General features: G+C 33.0%; 1 long non-coding RNA gene across 1 annotated transcript in view; it reads left to right on the forward strand.

Moving 5' to 3' along the window:
• LOC136034203 (uncharacterized) overlaps window positions 1-20,851 on the forward strand; it is a 55,088-nt gene extending 34,237 nt beyond the window's left edge. The window contains exon 3 of the long non-coding RNA XR_010619140.1: window positions 20,681-20,851. This is a non-coding gene — a long non-coding RNA (uncharacterized LOC136034203). The remainder of the gene's footprint in view (window positions 1-20,680) is intronic.
• Window positions 20,852-21,865: the final 1,014 nt, after the last annotated feature.

Genomic DNA, 21,865 nt, shown 5'->3' on the forward strand with positions numbered 1-21,865 from the left:
AAACATGAGTTATATTTTCTGATGTTTAACAAAAAACGCTTAGATTCCGACGTAGTTCAAGTAAGCAAAGTCTTCAGTGGCTCTGGTGGTGCAGCCAGTTGAGGAAGTTTAACAATTCCTGAGGCGCAACACATTCCCATTGTTTCACCATTAAATTTCAAGACCTTGCAATAGGGACAAATATTAGACATAGTCCCGGTTTGAACACGTCTACTCAAGCTATAATCATCGACTGGGCTGTACCTGAATGCCAGGCGATAATTTTCAAGTTGTTCTTGTGATTCCTCGGTACGCTTTCTTTTGGTCATTTCTCTTTGAGCCGCGAGCCTGTTTTCACGTTGTTCTTGTGATTTCTCGACACGATTTTTTTGGTAATTTCTCTTTTAGCCGCTAGCCAGTTTTCACGTTGTTCTTGTGATTCCGCGGCACGATTTTTTTTGGTAATTTCTCTTTGAGACTCAAGCCTGTTTTCACGCTGTTCCCTCGGCACGCTTTCTTTTTTTACTTTCTCTATTAGTCGCAAGCCTTTTGGCATTAATTCTTTGAGCAGCTTCCTCGGCTGTTTTTTCTGCCATTGTAGGATTTATGCTAAAATTTCTCTTTGAGCAGCTTCCTCGGCACGCTTTCTTTTGGTAATTTCTCTTTGAGCCGCGAGCCTGTTTTCACGTTGCTCTTATGATTCCTCGGCAGGATTTTTTTTCTGTAATTTCTCTTTGAGACGCAAGCCTGTTTTCATGCTGTTCTTGTGATTCCTCGGCACGCTTTCTTTTCTTACTTTCTCTATTAGCCGCAAGTCTTTTGGCATTAACTCTTTGAGCAGCTTCCTTGGCTGTTTCTTCTGTCACTTTAAGATCTATACTAAAATTTATCTTTGAATCGCCCTCTTATATACTTATAATGACGTCAAATGTGGACAAACCCACAAACATGGACAAACACACAAACATACAACTTATTTTTATATATATAGATTACTGGGAAGCAAACTGAAATTTTTAGAGAGGGGGGAAATGGTACTCAGGATAAGTTTCCATGGGGATAACGTTCCATATGTAGGGAAATTTCCGGGATTAACTTTCCACGGGAAATATCACACTGGGTGGATTTGACAAAATTTCCTGTACGAAATTTTTTCTATTTGTCTTACTTTCTCTTTCTTTTAAATCGGTTTCGCATATGGGAATATTCTGGGGGAACTATCCGGAGACACTGTCAGCGTGTTTGGATTTCCGGGAAATAATTTCCACGGAAGAAGCGATTTCTGGAGTGATCGGAAAACAATAAAACTTAAAGCCTTTTTCTAGTAAAAGTATGCTAAGGAGAATTATTCAGGTTGAATCTTCTGTAAGAAATTTTAGGGGAGGAGAAAATTTTCAGCAAGGATAGAGTTGTCCGGAAGGAATTTTACGGGAAAGAGTGCATTTTGCGTGAGAAGAAATTTCCAAGTAGGATTTCACACTGAGGGGAGGGATTTTTCATTGAGAACGGACCAGGTTTACTGGCATTATTTGAAAAACAATCAGAAATTAAATAACAAAAATTTTAAATTAAAAGGTTTTTTTTCAATTGAAAGTTAAGAGTAACACTAAAGCTCAAACAGAAAAACTATTCAGTATATGAAAAAGTAGTTTCCTCCTCCATATTTTGCGCTTTACACTAAAGTCTGCTTGTTTGTCCCAACTTTGTAAGAACGACTGCTGAAACACAACTGCGGTTTAATTAGAATAGGAATCTTTTTTAAAGGCGCTAAAAACTTTAACACGAAGAGCGGTCTATTGATGAGGGTACAACCCTTTCATATACGGAATAATTTCTATTCGTTTTGATTTTTAATGTAGGAACTCACTTTCAATTGAATTTTTTTTTTTTTTATTTAATTAACAGCAGAGCTTGCCTGATACAAGGCATAAAATTGTGATTAAAATTGCCAAAAGGCCAAACAGTTCAATATTGCCTTCAAAATACAATGAAAGCATTACCTTGATACTCTAAGCCGTTCGTTAGATATTGCTGATACACCCTTTTGACAAATACTAAGTACATAGTGTGTTTTGATTTAGCTAAATACCACCCTCAACGTTCCATGAAAGTCTCATCTAATAACTTTAGCATTAGGAGAAGTAGCAGTTTAAGTAGTAGAAGTAGTAGTTGGAACACTGGAATAGTAGTAGCGATAGGAGCAGTAGCGTTATTAGTAGTAGTAGTGGTAGTATCCAGATTGTGCCATTTTCGCTAATGAAATATCTCTTCATCACAACCAGAATGTTTCAACTTAGTGCTTTAAACCGTTTCTGAGATACAGCTAATACGCCCTTTTGATGGGCTGCATACACTTTCTAGCTTCAATTCAATATCAATAACTCAATTCAATTCAATAACACAACCCTCAATAATCCCTAAAAGTGTCCACCTTAATACTATTATCCAAGTAGTAATTTCCAAGTAGGATTTCACACTGAGGGGAGGGATTTTTCATTGAGAACGGACCAGGTTTACTGGCATTATTTGAAAAACAATCAGAAATTAAATAACAAAAATTTTAAATTAAAAGGTTTTTTTTCAATTGAAAGTTAAGAGTAACACTAAAGCTCAAACAGAAAAACTATTCAGTATATGAAAAAGTAGTTTCCTCCTCCATATTTTGCGCTTTACACTAAAGTCTGCTTGTTTGTCCCAACTTTGTAAGAACGACTGCTGAAACACAACTGCGGTTTAATTAGAATAGGAATCTTTTTTAAAGGCGCTAAAAACTTTAACACGAAGAGCGGTCTATTGATGAGGGTACAACCCTTTCATATACGGAATAATTTCTATTCGTTTTGATTTTTAATGTAGGAACTCACTTTCAATTGAATTTTTTTTTTTATTTAATTAACAGCAGAGCTTGCCTGATACAAGGCATAAAATTGTGATTAAAATTGCCAAAAGGCCAAACAGTTCAATATTGCCTTCAAAATACAATGAAAGCATTACCTTGATACTCTAAGCCGTTCGTTAGATATTGCTGATACACCCTTTTGACAAGTACTAAGCACATAGTGTGTTTTGATTTAGCTGAATACCACCCTCACCGTTCCATGAAAGTCTCATCTAATAACTTTAGCATTAGGAGAAGTAGCAGTTTAAGTAGTAGAAGTAGTAGTTGGAACACTGGAATAGTAGTAGCGATAGGAGCAGTAGCGTTATTAGTAGTAGTAGTGGTAGTATCCAGATTGTGCCATTTTCGCTAATGAAATATCTCTTCATCACAACCAGAATGTTTCAACTTAGTGCTTTAAACCGTTTCTGAGATACAGCTAATACGCCCTTTTGATGGGCTGCATACACTTTCTAGCTTCAATTCAATATCAATAACTCAATTCAATTCAATAACACAACCCTCAATAATCCCTAAAAGTGTCCACCTTAATACTATTATCCATAGTAGCAGTAGTACTCGTAGCAGCAGCAGTAGTAGTGCTGCTAGTAGTACATGATGTTAACAGCATGCACATAGTGCCTTTTTAATAGCTCTCAATTCCCCTCAATAACCTAAGCCCTAGTAGGGGTCACAGTAGAAGCATTTGCTGTAGTACTAGTGGTAAGAGTAGTAGTAGTAATATTTTTAGTAGCCGTTGTCGTAGTAGCAGGCACGTATCTTATTTTTGTCATTTAATGATCACTCTCGTGATTTTTTAACAATTCTAGCTTATTTCCCTAAGCTACATCTGAGATACACCGTTTTGACAACCTGTATGGACATCGTATTTTAATTCAATTCATCACCTCTCCTCATCATTTTTTGAAAGCTTCATCTGAATGTCCTTAATCTTATTGGACACCAAAGGTCAAATCTGCCCCCTTTCAGAATAATAAATACTATGTATGAACCATGGGCACACTTTTGTGATTTACAGTCATTGCCCAAAGGGTTTTGCTGGGGGGGGGGTTATTATTCCCAGAGCAATAATTATTGAACCTTTCAACTATGCTGACTAAAATGGACATCTCAAATTATTCGTCGGATGTCTTTGGGTGGAACAGTCGTGGGAGGGCGGATGATTACCAGCCAATCCCCTTTTATTCTTAAAAATGACACTTAAATGGGCCTTAAATTTTTGATTTAATGGGTTCCTTCCAAAGTTTCTACGACCACCTCTTCCATACAAAATGCCTTGATGAAAGGAAATAAAATAAGTAATAAATTGCGTCCGCTTTACTCTTTACTTGGACAGCACTATTGCGCTGCCTTTAATTTGAAAAAGATCGTTGATCTCCACTATTACGTAAGATTATACTTATTTAATTTAAGACTACTTAAAATCTACTTAAGACTTAATTATCAAACAGTTCGTGGTAACGAAGTGTAGTAAGGAGCGAACCGGCTCAATAGTAAACGAAAATCTAAAAAACGGAATTTCGATGCTAAAAGATATATCATAAGAATTAGATTTTTATGCTGATTTTAAATATATAAGTTTCATCAAATTTAGTCTTCGTCATCAAAAGTTACGAGCCTGAGAAAATTTGCCTTATTTTAGAAAATAGGGGGCAACACCCCCTAAAAGTCACAGAATCTTAACCAAAATCGCACCATCGGATTCAGCGTATCAGAGAACCCTATAGAAAAAATTTCAAGGTCTAATCTACAAAAATTTGGAATTTCGTATTTTTTGCCAGAAGACAAATCACGGGTGCGTGTTTATTTGTTTTTTTGTTTTTTTGTTTTTTTTTCCCAGGGGTCATCGTATCGACCAAGTGGTCCTAGAGTGTTGCAAGAGGGCTCATTCTAACGGAAATGAAAAGTTCTAGTGCCCTTTTTAAGTGACCAAAAATATTGGAGGGCACCTAGGCCCCCTCCCACGCTTATTTTTTACCAAAGTCAACGGATCAAAATTTTGAGATAGCCATTTTGCTCCGCATAGTCTAAAACCATAATAACTATGTCTTTGGGGATGAATTACCCCCCCCACAGTCCCTGGGAGAGGGGCTGCAAGTTACAAACTTTGGCCAATGTTTACATACAGTAATGGTTACTGGGAAGTGTACCGACGTTATCAGGGGGATTTTTTTGGTTTGGGTGTGGGGTTCAGGGGAGGGGGCTATATGGGAGGATCTTTTCTTGGAGGAATATTTCATGGGGGAAGAGATATTCAATCAAAAGGGTCCAGGACTTTCTAGCATTACTATAAAAAAACAAACAATGAAAATATAAATATGAAAAAGGTTTTTCAATTGAAAGTAACGAGAAGCATCAAAACTTAAAACGAACAGAGATTATTACGCATATGAGGGGTTCTAAAAATACTTTAGCATAAAGAGCGAGGTATTTAGGAGAAGATAAATACTTCACTCTTTATGCTAAAAATTTTTTAAGTAATTTCGACTATTTATTCTACGGCCTTTCTGATTCAGGGGTCATTCTTAAAGAATTGGGACAAAACAAGATTTAGTGTGAAGAGCGAGGTATTAACGAGGGGACCAATCCCCTCATATATATAATCAAAAATATAAGAACATAAATGTTTGTTACGTAAGTTAATTCTTAAGTTGCGTATTTTTTTACAAATAAAAATGTTCGTTAAAAATTAAAAGATCTAGTTGCCTTTTTAAGTAACCGAAAAATTGGAGGACAACTAGAACTCCTTCCCCACCCCTTATTTCTCAAAATCGTCTGATCAAAACTAAGAGAAAGCCATTTAGCCAAAAAAAGAATTAATATGCAAATTTCATTTTAATAATTTATGTACGGAGAGCCAAAATCAGACATGCATTAATTCAAAAACTTTCAGAAATTAGTTTGATTCTTTCTCGCAACTCTACTTTTTAAAACAATAAAAAACTTTAGCGTAATGAGCGGGGCGTCAAGGAGGAAAACCCCCTTTCATATAAGGAGTAATTTCTGTTCGTTTTAAGTTTTAATGTCGCTCCTTACTTTCATTTAAAAAAACTTGTTTTTTATTTAATTTCTGAAGACGCAAAAAGACACACTTGGCGCTATTTCGAAAGAGTCAAGTTTGTAAGCAGCAGTGTGGTGAATCCCTAAATTTATTCGAAATCAATTTTTAAACAAGAAATCTTAATTATGGCTGCTTTTAAGCTCAGTTTATGAAATTCGGCTAATTGGGTATAACTCAGTTTATCAGCGAGAACTTGCAATGTTTACTTGCTTTTTATAGGCTAAAAAATTAGTACTACCAAGCAATAAAACATGTGATTCTTGCTACCAAGTGATTCTTGGAACTTTTTTCTACTTTCATAAACTTTCCGTCATAGTTATTGATAACAGAAGCTACAGTTCGTCTGAAGTGCAAGTTTGTACAGAAAGTTTTATAATTTACACCAAGACGAATATAAAAAGTTAATTCTTTGAAAAAAAAAAAGTAAAAGAGCTCCAGAAACAATTTTTCTTGTTCAATCCTTGTTGAATCAACAACAAATTACATCTGATTTCATCTCCCATATGGTATTTTTTTATTCAACAAACTCGAACAATTTAATTTATTTATTCTCAACTGTAAAAACTTTAAAAAGTAAACTAAACTTTTTTTTTGCACTTTAACCTGTTTACTTTGTTATAGCTAAAAACCAATGCACGGCTGTTATTCGCGACTTCCTGGTATAGAGTATAGCATAGACTTCGTATAGTATATTACAGACTAGTATAGACTTGGTATAGACTTTTTGGTATCAGTCTATATTTTTACAAAATTACTGTGATTACTCTTAAAACCTCTCAAGAGCGGCGTGCTTGACCAAACGCAAAGTTGAAACCTCATCGTCACGTGGACTTTATGCTTGGAGTAATGCGAATGTAAAAAAAAAATTCTATCGACCAAAAATATGTAATTTTTAACCTGATCTTTCCAGATTCTTTGATCTAATATACTCTTTTCCACCTGGTCTCGCCTAAGTCGTCTTATATGATTCCTTTTTAAATTGAGCTTTTTTTATGTTTACATTTAGTCTTTGTATAGCATTTTGTTGCATAGCTACAGATTGCTTGAAAGTATAATATTTTTCACACGTCTAATCTAGATTTTCCCCTTTTTTCTAGTGTTTGATAAAAGAATAAATTTCCGTGAGAAATTTCAATGTCCTTGAGTTCCAAGTTTATTCCCTCTTCGGTAGAATATGCTTAACATATTTTAAATAAAAAAGTACTTTTTCTATTCAAAAAGAATATCTATTAAAACAGGTCTTATTTCCCACTTTAAAGATAATGTATACCATAAGGAGCGTGCCCTGTCTAGCGGAAGTGTGTCTGTGTGTTGCACAAGTATATTTGTTTGGCGTTCACAATAAGTGTAGTGGAAGTTTGTGACGCACAGCGCAAGGAGGCACAGCTCAGCTCGGCAAAGGCATCCTTATTCACGAAGCAGAGCGCACTGGGGGTAGAAGAAGAACTGGTGCACTAAGATACACATAAAGTAATGGAGAGTAGGAAGTCATTCAATTTTATGCTGCCATCGAATGTTTACCAATTAAATGGCTAGTTAGTCATTTTATTCAGACAAGAATTTTCGAGATACATCGTTTCGTTATTGACAGATAAAATTCGTGCCATTTTATTCATCGTAATAAAATACACCCGAAACCCCCAAAATACATCGACAGAGGTTCCTAGTGCCACATACACAATGCAGTAATTAATTGAGCGGGCTAATGTGATGAGGGGAGTTGAACATATTTTCGATAAATAAAAAAAAACATTGGTGGATTACAAGGAAATGTAGGAGAATATTTGGAATTATCGAAGAAATATCGATATTTTTTGGGTAAGGTCTAAATGTCCCTGTTAGCGTACGTACTAGCTGTGGCACCTATTAAACTTAAGCTCAGTCAGTCAAAACCCCTAAGCTATGGCAAGTTCAATCTGGCACTTTTGCATTATTTAGATTTAAAGCCCATCTTTTATAACTAAGTACTTGTTACCGATTATTCTATTTCCAGTTCTTTTTTTTTTGTTCTAAAGGTATTAGAAACTTCTATTCGTTTTCAAACTGGTTTTCGCCCTATTTTCATACTTGCAGAAATACTTGGGGAATAGATATTCGTTTGCATCGAATATGTCTTGTTTTATCCTCAATTACTTGGGAGGATTCTTCCATAGAGGAATTTTCCATGGGGAAAGAGAATTTTCCAAGAAGGAGTTGCCGTATTTCCCAGCATTGCTTCAAAAACGATCAGAAATTAAATATAAAAACGAGTTTTTTTTTCAAATGAAAGTAAGGAGCAATATTAAAACTTAAAACAAGCAGATATTATTACGTATATGTGAGGGTTTTACCCCTCGTCAATACCTCGCTCTTCACATTAAAGTTTTTTAGTACTTTCAAACGAGCTTTTCATTCTAATTAAACGGCCTTTGTTTTTCAGGGGTCTTTCTTAAAGGATCGGAACAAAATTCGAACTTTAGTGTAAAGAGTGAGGTATTAACGAGACTTTGAACCCTTTCATATACGTAAAAATTTCTGTTCGTTTTAAGTTTTAATGTTGCTCCATACTTTCAGTTAATAAAACTTGTTTTTTTTTTTTTTTGGTTAATTTAAAAAAAGATCGGCTATATTCTGCACTTAGCCTACTTAGCATATGCATTTTTCGAGTTTTTGGGAAAATCACAAAATAAGGATTTCGTTTTCTTTTTTGAGCGGGAGAAATAGGCACCAATTTTGCTGAAAAATGTGGCACGATCTGTTTTGTCACTTAAAAAGGTAAATACATGTTTCTGTTGATAGATCTCCCAACATTTTATAAATAGTGATTCTGTACAAGCACCCCTGGAAAAAAGTGTATATCAGTGCTACTCATGCAAAAAAGTTATTACCCTTGTTGCTAAATGTGGGGGACTGTAATTCTCCTGTACAGTATTTTTGAGTATTTTGATACCACTAGCACGCTTTTCATTTTGATCTGAGACCATTTTTGAAGGGGTTGAGTTTCTTTTTTGAAATTTACCCAATGTTTTCATAATTTACTTTTACTATTAACATTAACCTAAATAATAATTAATATTCTTAAATCAGTATCTAATGGTAAGTTTATCACACTAGATGCTTTTCTTTTCACAGTGAGTTTTTAAACCTTTGGTTATACGGGATGTGGTTCACTCTTTACCGGTTGTAGCTATTGCTGCAACCATGATATGTCTATGCTATATTTTGGCTGAAGAAAATCGATTAAGTAGTAATTTATAGGTAGTACTTGGTATTTTAGAGAATATAGCTGATAGAAGAATGTTGACCTGATCATTGAACATATTTGAGATTAGAAGGAGGTCCATCCTTGACTCAAAATCAAATTTTTCGGGTAGACACCTGGTTTTAGCAGTGGAAAACTGAAATTCTGTAGCACAATGGAATTGAAGGATTTCGCAATGCCACAAGGATGGAGTGGCTGATTGATAAGTATTTTCTTAACACAAAAAAATACAATTCCTAGTTCAAATATGTAAAATGGCAAAAATTGTTTCAGTAAAGCATTGTTATAATTTTACTGTCAAGAGTGTGTATGTGGGGGGTGGGGGGTATATCCTGCACCAGTAAAACAAGATAATTCACAATTTGTTTTGATTTTGAAGTTGCTCTTTTCTTTGGTTTGAGGAAAGGGTTGATGTTAAAAGTAAAATGGCTAGAAATGAATGCACCACTGGACACCCAAATGAGGAGTGAGACTTTGGGGTCCTTCATTTGCCCTTCGATAGCTTCATGCCAATTGTCTGTCTCATAATTTTTGATTGACAGCATAATGGTCATATGCAGGCCAAAACTTTAGTTTTGTAGACCAATATGGCAAGAATTGACACTTTTCTGTGGTTGGATCTAGTTTATCAGTGCCACTGTAGTCACGTAGAATAGAATAGTACTTTATTAACAATCAAACTCTCACAACATAAGAAACTGGCGAACTTGTTGCTTTCTGTCAGCTAGCCTACATTGTATATAAAAAAAAAAAAACATAAATACAATATATAAACATAGCCTACAGCAACGAGCCCAACTGTCAAATCAAAATGAGTAGAATGAATAAAATAAATAAAAATGAGTACATAAATACAAAAACATAAGTACATAAGCTAAAAGTAAGTAACATAAGTAAAATGAATAAAAATAGGGATAGAATAGTACTTTATTAACAATCAAACTCTCACAACATAAGAAACTGGCGAACTTGTTGCTTTCTGTCAGCTAGCCTACATTGTATATATAAAAAAAAAAACATAAATACAATATATAAACATAGCCTACAGCAACGAGCCCAACTGTCAAATCAAAATGAGTAGAATGAATAAAATAAATAAAAATGAGTACATAAATACAAAAACATAAGTACATAAGCTAAAAGTAAGTAACATAAGTAAAATGAATAAAAATAGGGATAGAATAGTAGTACTTTATTATCTAGCAAACTCTCCCAACATAAGAAACTGGCGAACTTGTTGCTTTCTGTCAGCTAGCCTACATTGTATATATAAAAAAAAAAAAAACATAAATACAATATATAAACATAGCCTACAGCAACGAGCCCAACTGTCAAATCAAAATGAGTAGAATGAATAAAATAAATAAAAATGAGTAAATAAATACAAAAACATAAGTACATAAGCTAAAAGTAAGTAACATAAGTAAAATGAATAAAAATAGGGATAGAATAGTAGTACTTTATTATCTAGCAAACTCTCCCAACATAAGAAACTGGCGAACTTGTTGCTTTCTGTCAGCTAGCCTACATTGTATATAAAAAAAAAAAAAACATAAATACAATATATAAACATAGCCTACAGCAGCGAGCCCAACTGTCAAATCAAAATGAGTAGAATGAATAAAATAAATAAAAATGAGTAAATAAATACAAAAACATAAGTACATAAGCTAAAAGTAAGTAACATAAGTAAAATGAATAAAAATAGGGATAGAATAGTAGTACTTTATTATCTAGCAAACTCTCCCAACATAAGAAACTGGCGAACTTGTTGCTTTCTGTCAGCTAGCCTACATTGTATATAAAAAAAAAAAAACATAAATACAATATATAAACATAGCCTACAGCAACGAGCCCAACTGTCAAATCAAAATGAGTAGAATGAATAAAATAAATAAAAATGAGTAAATAAATACAAAAACATAAGTACATAAGCTAAAAGTAAGTAACATAAGTAAAATGAATAAAAATAGGGATAGAATAGTAGTACTTTATTATCTAGCAAACTCTCCCAACATAAGAAACTGGCGAACTTGTTGCTTTCTGTCAGCTAGCCTACATTGTATATAAAAAAAAAAACATAAATACAATATATAAACATAGCCTACAGCAACGAGCCCAACTGTCAAATCAAAATGAGTAGAATGAATAAAATAAATAAAAATGAGTAAATAAATACAAAAACATAAGTACATAAGCTAAAAGTAAGTAACATAAGTAAAATGAATAAAAATAGGGATAGAATAGTAGTACTTTATTATCTAGCAAACTCTCCCAACATAAGAAACTGGCGAACTTGTTGCTTTCTGTCAGCTAGCCTACATTGTATATAAAAAAAAAAAAAAAACATAAATACAATATATAAACATAGCCTACAGCAACGAGCCCAACTGTCAAATCAAAATGAGTAGAATGAATAAAATAAATAAAAATGAGTAAATAAATACAAAAACATAAGTACATAAGCTAAAAGTAAGTAACATAAGTAAAATGAATAAAAATAGGGATAGAATAGTAGTACTTTATTATCTAGCAAACTCTCCCAACATAAGAAACTGGCGAACTTGTTGCTTTCTGTCAGCTAGCCTACATTGTATATAAAAAAAAAAACATAAATACAATATATAAACATAGCCTACAGCAACGAGCCCAACTGTCAAATCAAAATGAGTAGAATGAATAAAATAAATAAAAATGAGTAAATAAATACAAAAACATAAGTACATAAGCTAAAAGTAAGTAACATAAGTAAAATGAATAAAAATAGGGATAGAATAGTAGTACTTTATTATCTAGCAAACTCTCCCAACATAAGAAACTGGCGAACTTGTTGCTTTCTGTCAGCTAGCCTACATTGTATATAAAAAAAAAAAACATAAATACAATATATAAACATAGCCTACAGCAACGAGCCCAACTGTCAAATCAAAATGAGTAGAATGAATAAAATAAATAAAAATGAGTAAATAAATACAAAAACATAAGTGCATAAGCTAAAAGTAAGTAACATAAGTAAAATGAATAAAAATAGGGATAGAATAGTAGTACTTTATTATCTAGCAAACTCTCCCAACATAAGAAACTGGCGAACTTGTTGCTTTCTGTCAGCTAGCCTACATTGTATATAAAAAAAAAAAAAACATAAATACAATATATAAACATAGCCTACAGCAACGAGCCCAACTGTCAAATCAAAATGAGTAGAATGAATAAAATAAATAAAAATGAGTAAATAAATACAAAAACATAAGTACATAAGCTAAAAGTAAGTAACATAAGTAAAATGAATAAAAATAGGGATAGAATAGTAGTACTTTATTATCTAGCAAACTCTCCCAACATAAGAAACTGGCGAACTTGTTGCTTTCTGTCAGCTAGCCTACATTGTATAAAAAAAACAAAAACATAAATACAATATATAAACATAGCCTACAGCAACGAGCCCAACTGTCAAATCAAAATGAGTAGAATGAATAAAATAAATAAAAATGAGTAAATAAATACAAAAACATAAGTACATAAGCTAAAAGTAAGTAACATAAGTAAAATGAATAAAAATAGGGATAGAATAGTAGTACTTTATTATCTAGCAAACTCTCCCAACATAAGAAACTGGCGAACTTGTTGCTTTCTGTCAGCTAGCCTACATTGTATAAAAAAAAAAAAAAAACATAAATACAATATATAAACATAGCCTACAGCAACGAGCCCAACTGTCAAATCAAAATGAGTAGAATGAATAAAATAAATAAAAATGAGTAAATAAATACAAAAACATAAGTACATAAGCTAAAAGTAAGTAACATAAGTAAAATGAATAAAAATAGGGATAGAATAGTAGTACTTTATTATCTAGCAAACTCTCCCAACATAAGAAACTGGCGAACTTGTTGCTTTCTGTCAGCTAGCCTACATTGTATAAAAAAAAAAAAAAAAACATAAATACAATATATAAACATAGCCTACAGCAACGAGCCCAACTGTCAAATCAAAATGAGTAGAATGAATAAAATAAATAAAAATGAGTAAATAAATACAAAAACATAAGTACATAAGCTAAAAGTAAGTAACATAAGTAAAATGAATAAAAATAGGGATAGAATAGTAGTACTTTATTATCTAGCAAACTCTCCCAACATAAGAAACTGGCGAACTTGTTGCTTTCTGTCAGCTAGCCTACATTGTATATAAAAAAAAAAAACATAAATACAATATATAAACATAGCCTACAGCAACGAGCCCAACTGTCAAATCAAAATGAGTAGAATGAATAAAATAAATAAAAATGAGTAAATAAATACAAAAACATAAGTACATAAGCTAAAAGTAAGTAACATAAGTAAAATGAATAAAAATAGGGATAGAATAGTAGTACTTTATTATCTAGCAAACTCTCCCAACATAAGAAACTGGCGAACTTGTTGCTTTCTGTCAGCTAGCCTACATTGTATATAAAAAAAAAAAAAAACATAAATACAATATATAAACATAGCCTACAGCAACAAGCCCAACTGTCAAATCAAAATGAGTAGAATGAATAAAATAAATAAAAATGAGTAAATAAATACAAAAACATAAGTACATAAGCTAAAAGTAAGTAACATAAGTAAAATGAATAAAAATAGGGATAGAATAGTAGTACTTTATTATCTAGCAAACTCTCCCAACATAAGAAACTGGCGAACTTGTTGCTTTCTGTCAGCTAGCCTACATTGTATATAAAAAAAAAAAACATAAATACAATATATAAACATAGCCTACAGCAACGAGCCCAACTGTCAAATCAAAATGAGTAGAATGAATAAAATAAATAAAAATGAGTAAATAAATACAAAAACATAAGTACATAAGCTAAAAGTAAGTAACATAAGTAAAATGAATAAAAATAGGGATAGAATAGTAGTACTTTATTATCTAGCAAACTCTCCCAACATAAGAAACTGGCGAACTTGTTGCTTTCTGTCAGCTAGCCTACATTGTATATAAAAAAAAAAAACATAAATACAATATATAAACATAGCCTACAGCAACGAGCCCAACTGTCAAATCAAAATGAGTAGAATGAATAAAATAAATAAAAATGAGTAAATAAATACAAAAACATAAGTACATAAGCTAAAAGTAAGTAACATAAGTAAAATGAATAAAAATAGGGATAGAATAGTAGTACTTTATTATCTAGCAAACTCTCCCAACATAAGACTGTCGAACTTGTTGCCTTCAGTCAGCTAGCCTACATAAGCACATAAATAAGTAATGTTGCCAGAAGTTTAGATATATATTTGACTGAAGACTCAAATGTTTGTAGAATTACCCCTATCACCCTCTATTGTCAAACTTTTAGTAGGTTTTTTTAAATAGAAATACTGTCGCAGACGCCTGCGTGTTCATTTATTCCAATGAAACGGCGCTTTAGCGGCGCCTTTCTAAGGGTCAGAAGTGACTAGAGAGTAGCGAACCCCCTCCATGGCCTTTTTTTATACTGTTAGGCACTCACATATGCCTCAGTGTTATCAAGTCAAAATTTTGGGATACATATATCCCTCAAAATAATGAAAGGGACTGAAATACTGCATTCAAGGACTCGACCCATGCATTATCAGGGGAAAGATCCCCAAGTTCTGAAAACGCCCATTCCTTAAAATTACATTTTAGTAGAAAAACTAGACTTGTCATATACTGGTAAATACCAAATGTTGGTAGAAGTTTAGATATGTATATGATTGAAGACTCAAATGTTTATAGAATGACCCCGATCACCCTCAATTGTCAAACTTTTAGTAGATTTGTAGCCCTAATACTCCTGGTTCGAATCGACATCCTGCAAAGATTCAATATCTTGATGTAGAAATTAGCCAGAGACTAACTTAGTGTTGCATGGACAAGTAACTGACTTGGTACAAAAAGACGCAAGTTCTGACTAAATCCAGAAACAATCAGGGTCTAGACTACAAAAGTTCCACAAAGCAGGGCAAAAGCTAGAAAAGTCCTTATTCGGCCAAAAACAGCCTAATTTGCTCCAAAAAATGGCTCAATGATCACACGAGATAATATCTGATTCGATGATAAAACGGACTATGTAAAACTTCCAGCTGTGGGAATTTGGTGATTCGGTATAAAACAACACGAGGTTTTTCGATGTAAATAGTTCTGATTCGCGTCTAACTCACTGTAATACTGAACCAAGTCTTGATTTGGTTCAAAAAGGTAAGTCTGCATCAAGAAACTAGGTCCTAATCCAGTGCATAAAGGTTCTAACTCAGTAAAAAACAGGCAAAAAAAGTCTAAGCTGTAGAATTTTCATAATTTGGCAAAACTGAGTTCAATTCAATAAAACAGTCCTGTAAGGAATTACATAAAAAAAACTAGTTTTTTTTAACTGAAAGCAAGGAGCGACATTAAAACTTAAAACGAACAGAAATTCCTCCGAATATGAAATGGGTTGTCCCCTCCACAATCCCTCGCTCTTTCCGCTAAAGCTTTTAATTGTTTTAAAAAGCGGAATTGTGGCAAAGAGTCAAACTTTAGCGTAAAGAGCGAGGGATTGCCGAGGGGATTTGTCTTCTGGCAAAAAATACGAATTTCTACATTTTTGTAGATAGGAGTTTGAAATTTTTGCTATAGGGTTTTCTGATACGCCGAATGAAACGATGTGATTTTCGTTAAGTTTCTATGACTTTTAGGGGGTGTTTCCCCCTATTTTCCAAAATAAGGCAAATTTTCTCAGGCTCGTTACTTTTGATGACAAAGAATAAATTTGATGAAACTTATATATTTAAAATCAACATGAAAATCCGATTCTTTTGATGTATATCTTAGCATCAAAATTCCGTTTTTTAGAGTTTCGTTTACTATTAAGCCGGGTCGCTCCTTGCTACAGTTCGTTACCAGGAACTGTTTGAAAGATTTGGCTCAAAAATAAAAAAAGTCCTGAGTTAGGGTCAAAACTACCTCGTTTTTTTCACCCAAGGAAAAAATTGTTATTAATGTTATTAAGAGTTATAAAATAGCATTAACCATTAACTCGTTAAAGGTTATGCCCAAAACAGGTAACTTTTCAGGTAACTTTTTTAAATAAGAAAATCCTCTCGAATATGCAGGAGACTAATTCGATTTTCCTGAACTTGAAGTCATAATTATGAGTGGCTTATGAAAAAAGTATTTGCCTACTCTGTGTATTAATACAATAGAAAGACATTTTACTTTGAGAGCAACAACCTAAATGTAACCAAAATTCGCTCAACAACAAAAAAATGAACAATAGAATTATACTGTTTTCAGTTTTCTTTTTTCTAATAGACTGGCTTTGTTCTTCCTATTAGCTTTCAATAGTCTTTTGAAATACTTTTCAGCTGCATACAAGGTTAATCAGCTTAAATGGAAACCTTTTATTTTAATTTCTCTTCAAAATTCTCTTCCCTAATGAGAAGAGTTGGAAATCCTAAAGAATTTTAAATGACTTGGCGTATTTTGTACTGCAAGAGGAATGAGAACGAATTCGATATTTAAGGGAGTAGACATTTAAGGAAAACTTTAGTATTTCACAAAGCTTATATATATATATATATATATATATATATATATATATATATATATATATATATATATATATATATATATATATATATATATATATATATATATATATATATATATATATATATATATATATATATATATATATATATATATATATATATATATATATATATATATATATATATATATATATATATATATATATATATATATATATATATATATATATATATATCTGTTCTCTTTAAACGATTACTGTGTATGTATGTATGTATTTCTTCCTGAAAACGAATCCATGTATTTTTTTGAATGGGAACCTAGGTTTTCTAGTCTGAAAAAATGATCAAGAGCTATAATGGTCACGAGCTCAAAAAATTCTTCTTGGGCAGTAATTTTGGAGATACGCTGTTTATGTAAAGCATATAAAATTTAAATAGGAACTGTAACATATTCAGAAGTCTCTTTATCGTTTTCTCACTGTTAATTGTGTATAATAATAAAAAAGTGCCTATAGGACGGCCCAAAAAGGCAAATATGGAATTTATTAAAAATAGTAACTCGTCCAAACAGGAAGAAATTTTTTTGTAAAATTTTTGCTTGCAAATCAGTGTGATTTTTGCTGTTGCTTGTTCCATGTCTTTTTCTTTAGCTGTTCGGAGTCGTCCGTCATCTTCTATAATTTCGAATGCGTAATAAAAACCGAAAACTATTCCAGCTCTGGGAAAAACTGATGTAGTTTTCAAACAGTTCGTGGTAACGAACTGTAGTAAGGAGCGACCCGGCTCAATAGTAACCAAAACTCTAAAAAATTGAATTTTGATATCAATAGCTACATCAAAAGAATCGCATTTTAATGCTGATTTTAAATATATAAGTTTAATCAAGTTTAATCTTACCCATCAAAAGTTACGAGCCTGAGAAAATTTGCCTTATTTAAGAAAATAGGGAGAAACACCCCCTAAAAGTCGTAGGATCTTAACGAAAATGACACCATCAGATTCAGCGTATCAGAGAACCCTACTATAAAAGTTTCAAGCTCCTATCTACAAAAATGTGGAATTTTGTATTTTTTGCCAGAAGACAAATCACGGGTGCGTGTTTATTTGTTTGTTTTTTTTTTGTTTTTTTTTTTCTTTTCCCCAGGGGTCATCGTATCGACCAAGTGGTCCTAGAATGTCGCAAGAGGGCTCATTCTAACGGAAATGAAAAGTTCTAGTGCCCTTTTTAAGTGACCAAAAAAATTGGAGGGCATCTAGGCCCCCTCCCACGCTCATTTTTTTCCCAAAGTCAACGGATCAAAATTTTGAGATAGCCATTTTGTTCAGCATAGTCGAAAACCATAATAACTATGTCTTTGGGGATGACTTACTCCCCCACAATCCCTGGGGGAGGGGCTGCAAGTTACAAACTTTGACCAGTGTTTACATATAGTAATGGTTATTGGGAAGTGTACAGACGTTTTCAGGGGGATTTTATTTTGTTTGGGGGTGGGGCTGAGGAGAGGGGGCTATGTTGGACGATCTTTCCTTGGAGGAATCTGTCATGAGGGAAGAAAAATTCAATGAAAAGGGCGCAGGGTTCTCTAGCACTACTATAAGAAAACAATGAAAAATAAACATGAAAACGTTTTTTCAAATGAAAGGAAGAAGTAGCATTGAAACCTAAAACGAACAGAGATAATTACGCATATGAGGGGTTCTAAAAATACTTTAGTATAAAGAGCGAGGTATTTAGGAGGAGATAAATACCTTGCTCTTTATGCTAAAGTATTTTTAGTAATTTCAACTATTTATTCTACGGCCTTTCTGATTCAGGGGTCATTCTTAAAGAATTGGGACAAAACTTACGATTTAGTGTAAAGAGCGAGGTATTAACGAGGGTAAAAACCCCCTCGTATACATAATAAAAATATAAGGTTATGAAAGTTTGTTATGTAAGTTAATTCTTAAGCTACGTGTATTTCTTACTAATAAAAACGTTCATTAAAAATTAAAAGTTCTAGTTGCCATCTTAAGTGACCGAAAAATTGGAGGGCAACTAGGCCTCCTTCTCCACCCCTTGTTTCTCAAAATCGTCTGATCAAAACTAAGAGAAAGCCATTTAGCCAAAAAAAGAATTAATATACAAGTTTCATTTTAATAATTTATGTGCGGAGAGCCAAAACCAAACATGCATTAATTCAAAAACGTTCAGAAATTAAATAAAAAAAACTAATTTTTTTAGCTGAAAGTAAGGAGCGACATTAAAACTTAAAACGAACAGAAATTACTCCGTATATGAAATGGGTTGTCCCCTCCGCAATCCCTCGCTCTTTACGCTGAAGTTTGACTCTTTGCCACAATTCTACTTTTTAAAACAATTAAAAGCTTTAGCGTAAAGAGCGAGGGACTGCGGAGGGGACAACCCATTTCATATACGGAGTAATTTCTGTTCGTTTTAAGTTTTAATGTCGCTCCTTACTTTCAGCTAAAAAAATTAGTTTTTTTATTTAATCTCTTTAAATGACAACACGAAGATTAACGAATGTGATGTAATTTGTTTGAAAAAGGTTTTTCCAAAGTTAAGGCTCTAAACGAATTTTCTTAAAAACTGATGAAAATTTGATACTGTTTTAAAACTTAATAATTTTTAAACAACCAAAAGAAAAGAAATATTAGATTTAATCTTAAATCGCCTAAACAGATTCTAGATTCTTAGAATCGCCTGACAGATTCTAGAATGCTATCTTGGGTAAGAGAAAAGTTGAAATTTCCCCCCTTATTTCTCCAAGAATAAGTATGACTGGGATCCTTTGATCTTGTTTGACGCATATTTTTGAGTATGTAGCACTATACCCGTGAGCAAGGAGATTCTGTATCCTCCATTTCATCCATAGTTCATATATAACACATAGTTATATATAAACATAGTTTATTATATTTTCTGTCTCCCATGTTGCGCCAATGCAACCTATACTACCCATAGGAAACAATAAAGACGGCAATGAGTAACTACTGGGGAAAAGGAAGTATATTACAGAACACCGAACTTTGGAATAAAAAAGGAAGATATAATGTTTTACTTTCTTACGACTTTCTTTTCAAGGTATGTTACCTGTTAATACTGTCTGCAACATTTTCCAGAAAGGTGACAAACTTCAGAGGTACAAGCAGCACTACAAACACATTTTATCTAAAAAAAAAACTATTTTAAATCACGCAATAGAAGAGGGAAGCAAAGACATACGGAAGCAAAGGAAAATACGGAAGCATTGGATAACAAATTTCCAAATAAAGGATTTGATAACTTACCTGGGGTGGAGTGGCAGGGGTTAATGAAGGTGCAAAGGACATAGATGTGTATGTTGTTGCTAGTGACAGAACTGATGTTATTGCAAGCGCTTCACTTAGTGCATGTGTAATAGCCAGAGGATTTAAAGTCGAAGGAGGCATACTAGGTGTGAATATCCAGGAGAAATATCTAACAACATTTATTACTAGCATTTCAGGCTCGATTGGTGGCCATTCTCTAAAGATCTTGCAATGCCTTTCATGATTGACTGGAGGAATTGCCTGTAATAAAAGCTAGTTGACAGGTGAGCTAAGTGGAATGTCTACAGAGTAAAACAAACGGTGCGTGATGGTCTGTCATTGACAAATCTGTCATCAACAAGACCGCGATGTTTTATAACAATTGACTAAAAGTCTGTCAAGATTAATTTTTCCAATATCTGTTTGGCTTTGTATAGAAAATTGTAATTAGTCTGCTAAGCAGATTGCAATTCAAATGACTGGCGTAAATAAATCTGAATCTGTTGTAGTGGTTGGAGGAAGAGTGAAAATTTTGAATATTTGTTTTTGGAATTTTCAAAAAAAAAATTCAGGTTCTCATGTTATTCTTGAAGCCAAATTAGAATACAAATTGAACCAAACAATTAAAATACTTTAAATTATTTGTGCTCTATCTTGTTTTTTTTTTTTAGCGTTCGTGTGCATTGAAAATTGAAACTTACCTACTTGAACTTGCTACAGGAGCAGAAGTGGACGCCTTACCATCTAGAAGACTCCATATGGTTAACTCCCGTTTCTTTATAGATATTAAATATAAAAAAAACTAGTTTTCAACTGAAAGTAAGGAGCGACATTAAAACTTAAAACGAACAGAAATTACTCCGTGTATGAAAGGGGCTGTTCCCTTCTCAACGCCCCGCTGTTTACGCTAAAGTTTGACTCTTTCTCTTAATTCTACTTTATTAGACAGTAAAAAACTTTAGCGTAAAGAGCAGGGCATTGAAAAAGGAAAAGCCCCTTTCATACACGGAGTAATTTCTGTTCGTTTTAAGTTTTAATGTCGCTCCTTACTTTCAATTAAAAAAACTCGTTTTTTGTTTAATTTCTGAACGTTTTTGAGTTAATGCATGTTCGATTTTGGCTCTCCGCACATAAATTATTAAAATGAAATTTGCATATTAATTCTTTTTTTTGGCTAAATGGCTTTCTGTTAGTTTTGATCAGACGATTCTGAGAAAAGGGTGGGGAGGAGGCCTAGTTGCCATCCAATTTTTCGGTTACTTAAAAAGGCAACTAGAACTTTTAATTTTTAACCAACGTTTTTATTAGTAAAAAATACACGTAACTTAAGAATTGACTTAAGTAACGAACTTCTATGTTCGTATATTTCTATTATGTATATTAGAGGTTTGTCCCCTCGTTAATATTTTGCTCTTTACATTAAAGCTTAAATTTTGTCCCAATTCTTTAAGAATGACCCCTAATCAGAAAGGCCACAGAATAAATAGTTCAAATTACTAAAAATACTTTAGCGTAAAGAGCGAGGTATTTAGGAGGAGAACAGCCCCTCATATGCGTAATAATCTCTGTTCGTTTAAGTTTTAATGCTGCTCCTTACTTCAGTTGAAAAAACTTCTTCATATTATTTGTTTCATTGTTTTTTTTTAAATAATGCTAGAAAATCTAGCGCTCCCCTTCATTGAATGTCTCTTCCCCCATGACAAATTGCTCCAAGGAAAGATCCTCCCACATATCCCCCTCCCCTCAGCCCCCCCTCCCCCCCCCCGAACTAAAAAAATCCCCCTGAAAACGTCTGTACACTTCCCAATAACCATTACTGTATGTAAACACTGGTCAAAACTTTGTAACTTGCAGCC

Source organism: Artemia franciscana, chromosome 2, assembly GCF_032884065.1.
Source record: "Artemia franciscana chromosome 2, ASM3288406v1, whole genome shotgun sequence".
Taxonomy (NCBI): domain Eukaryota; kingdom Metazoa; phylum Arthropoda; class Branchiopoda; order Anostraca; family Artemiidae; genus Artemia; species Artemia franciscana.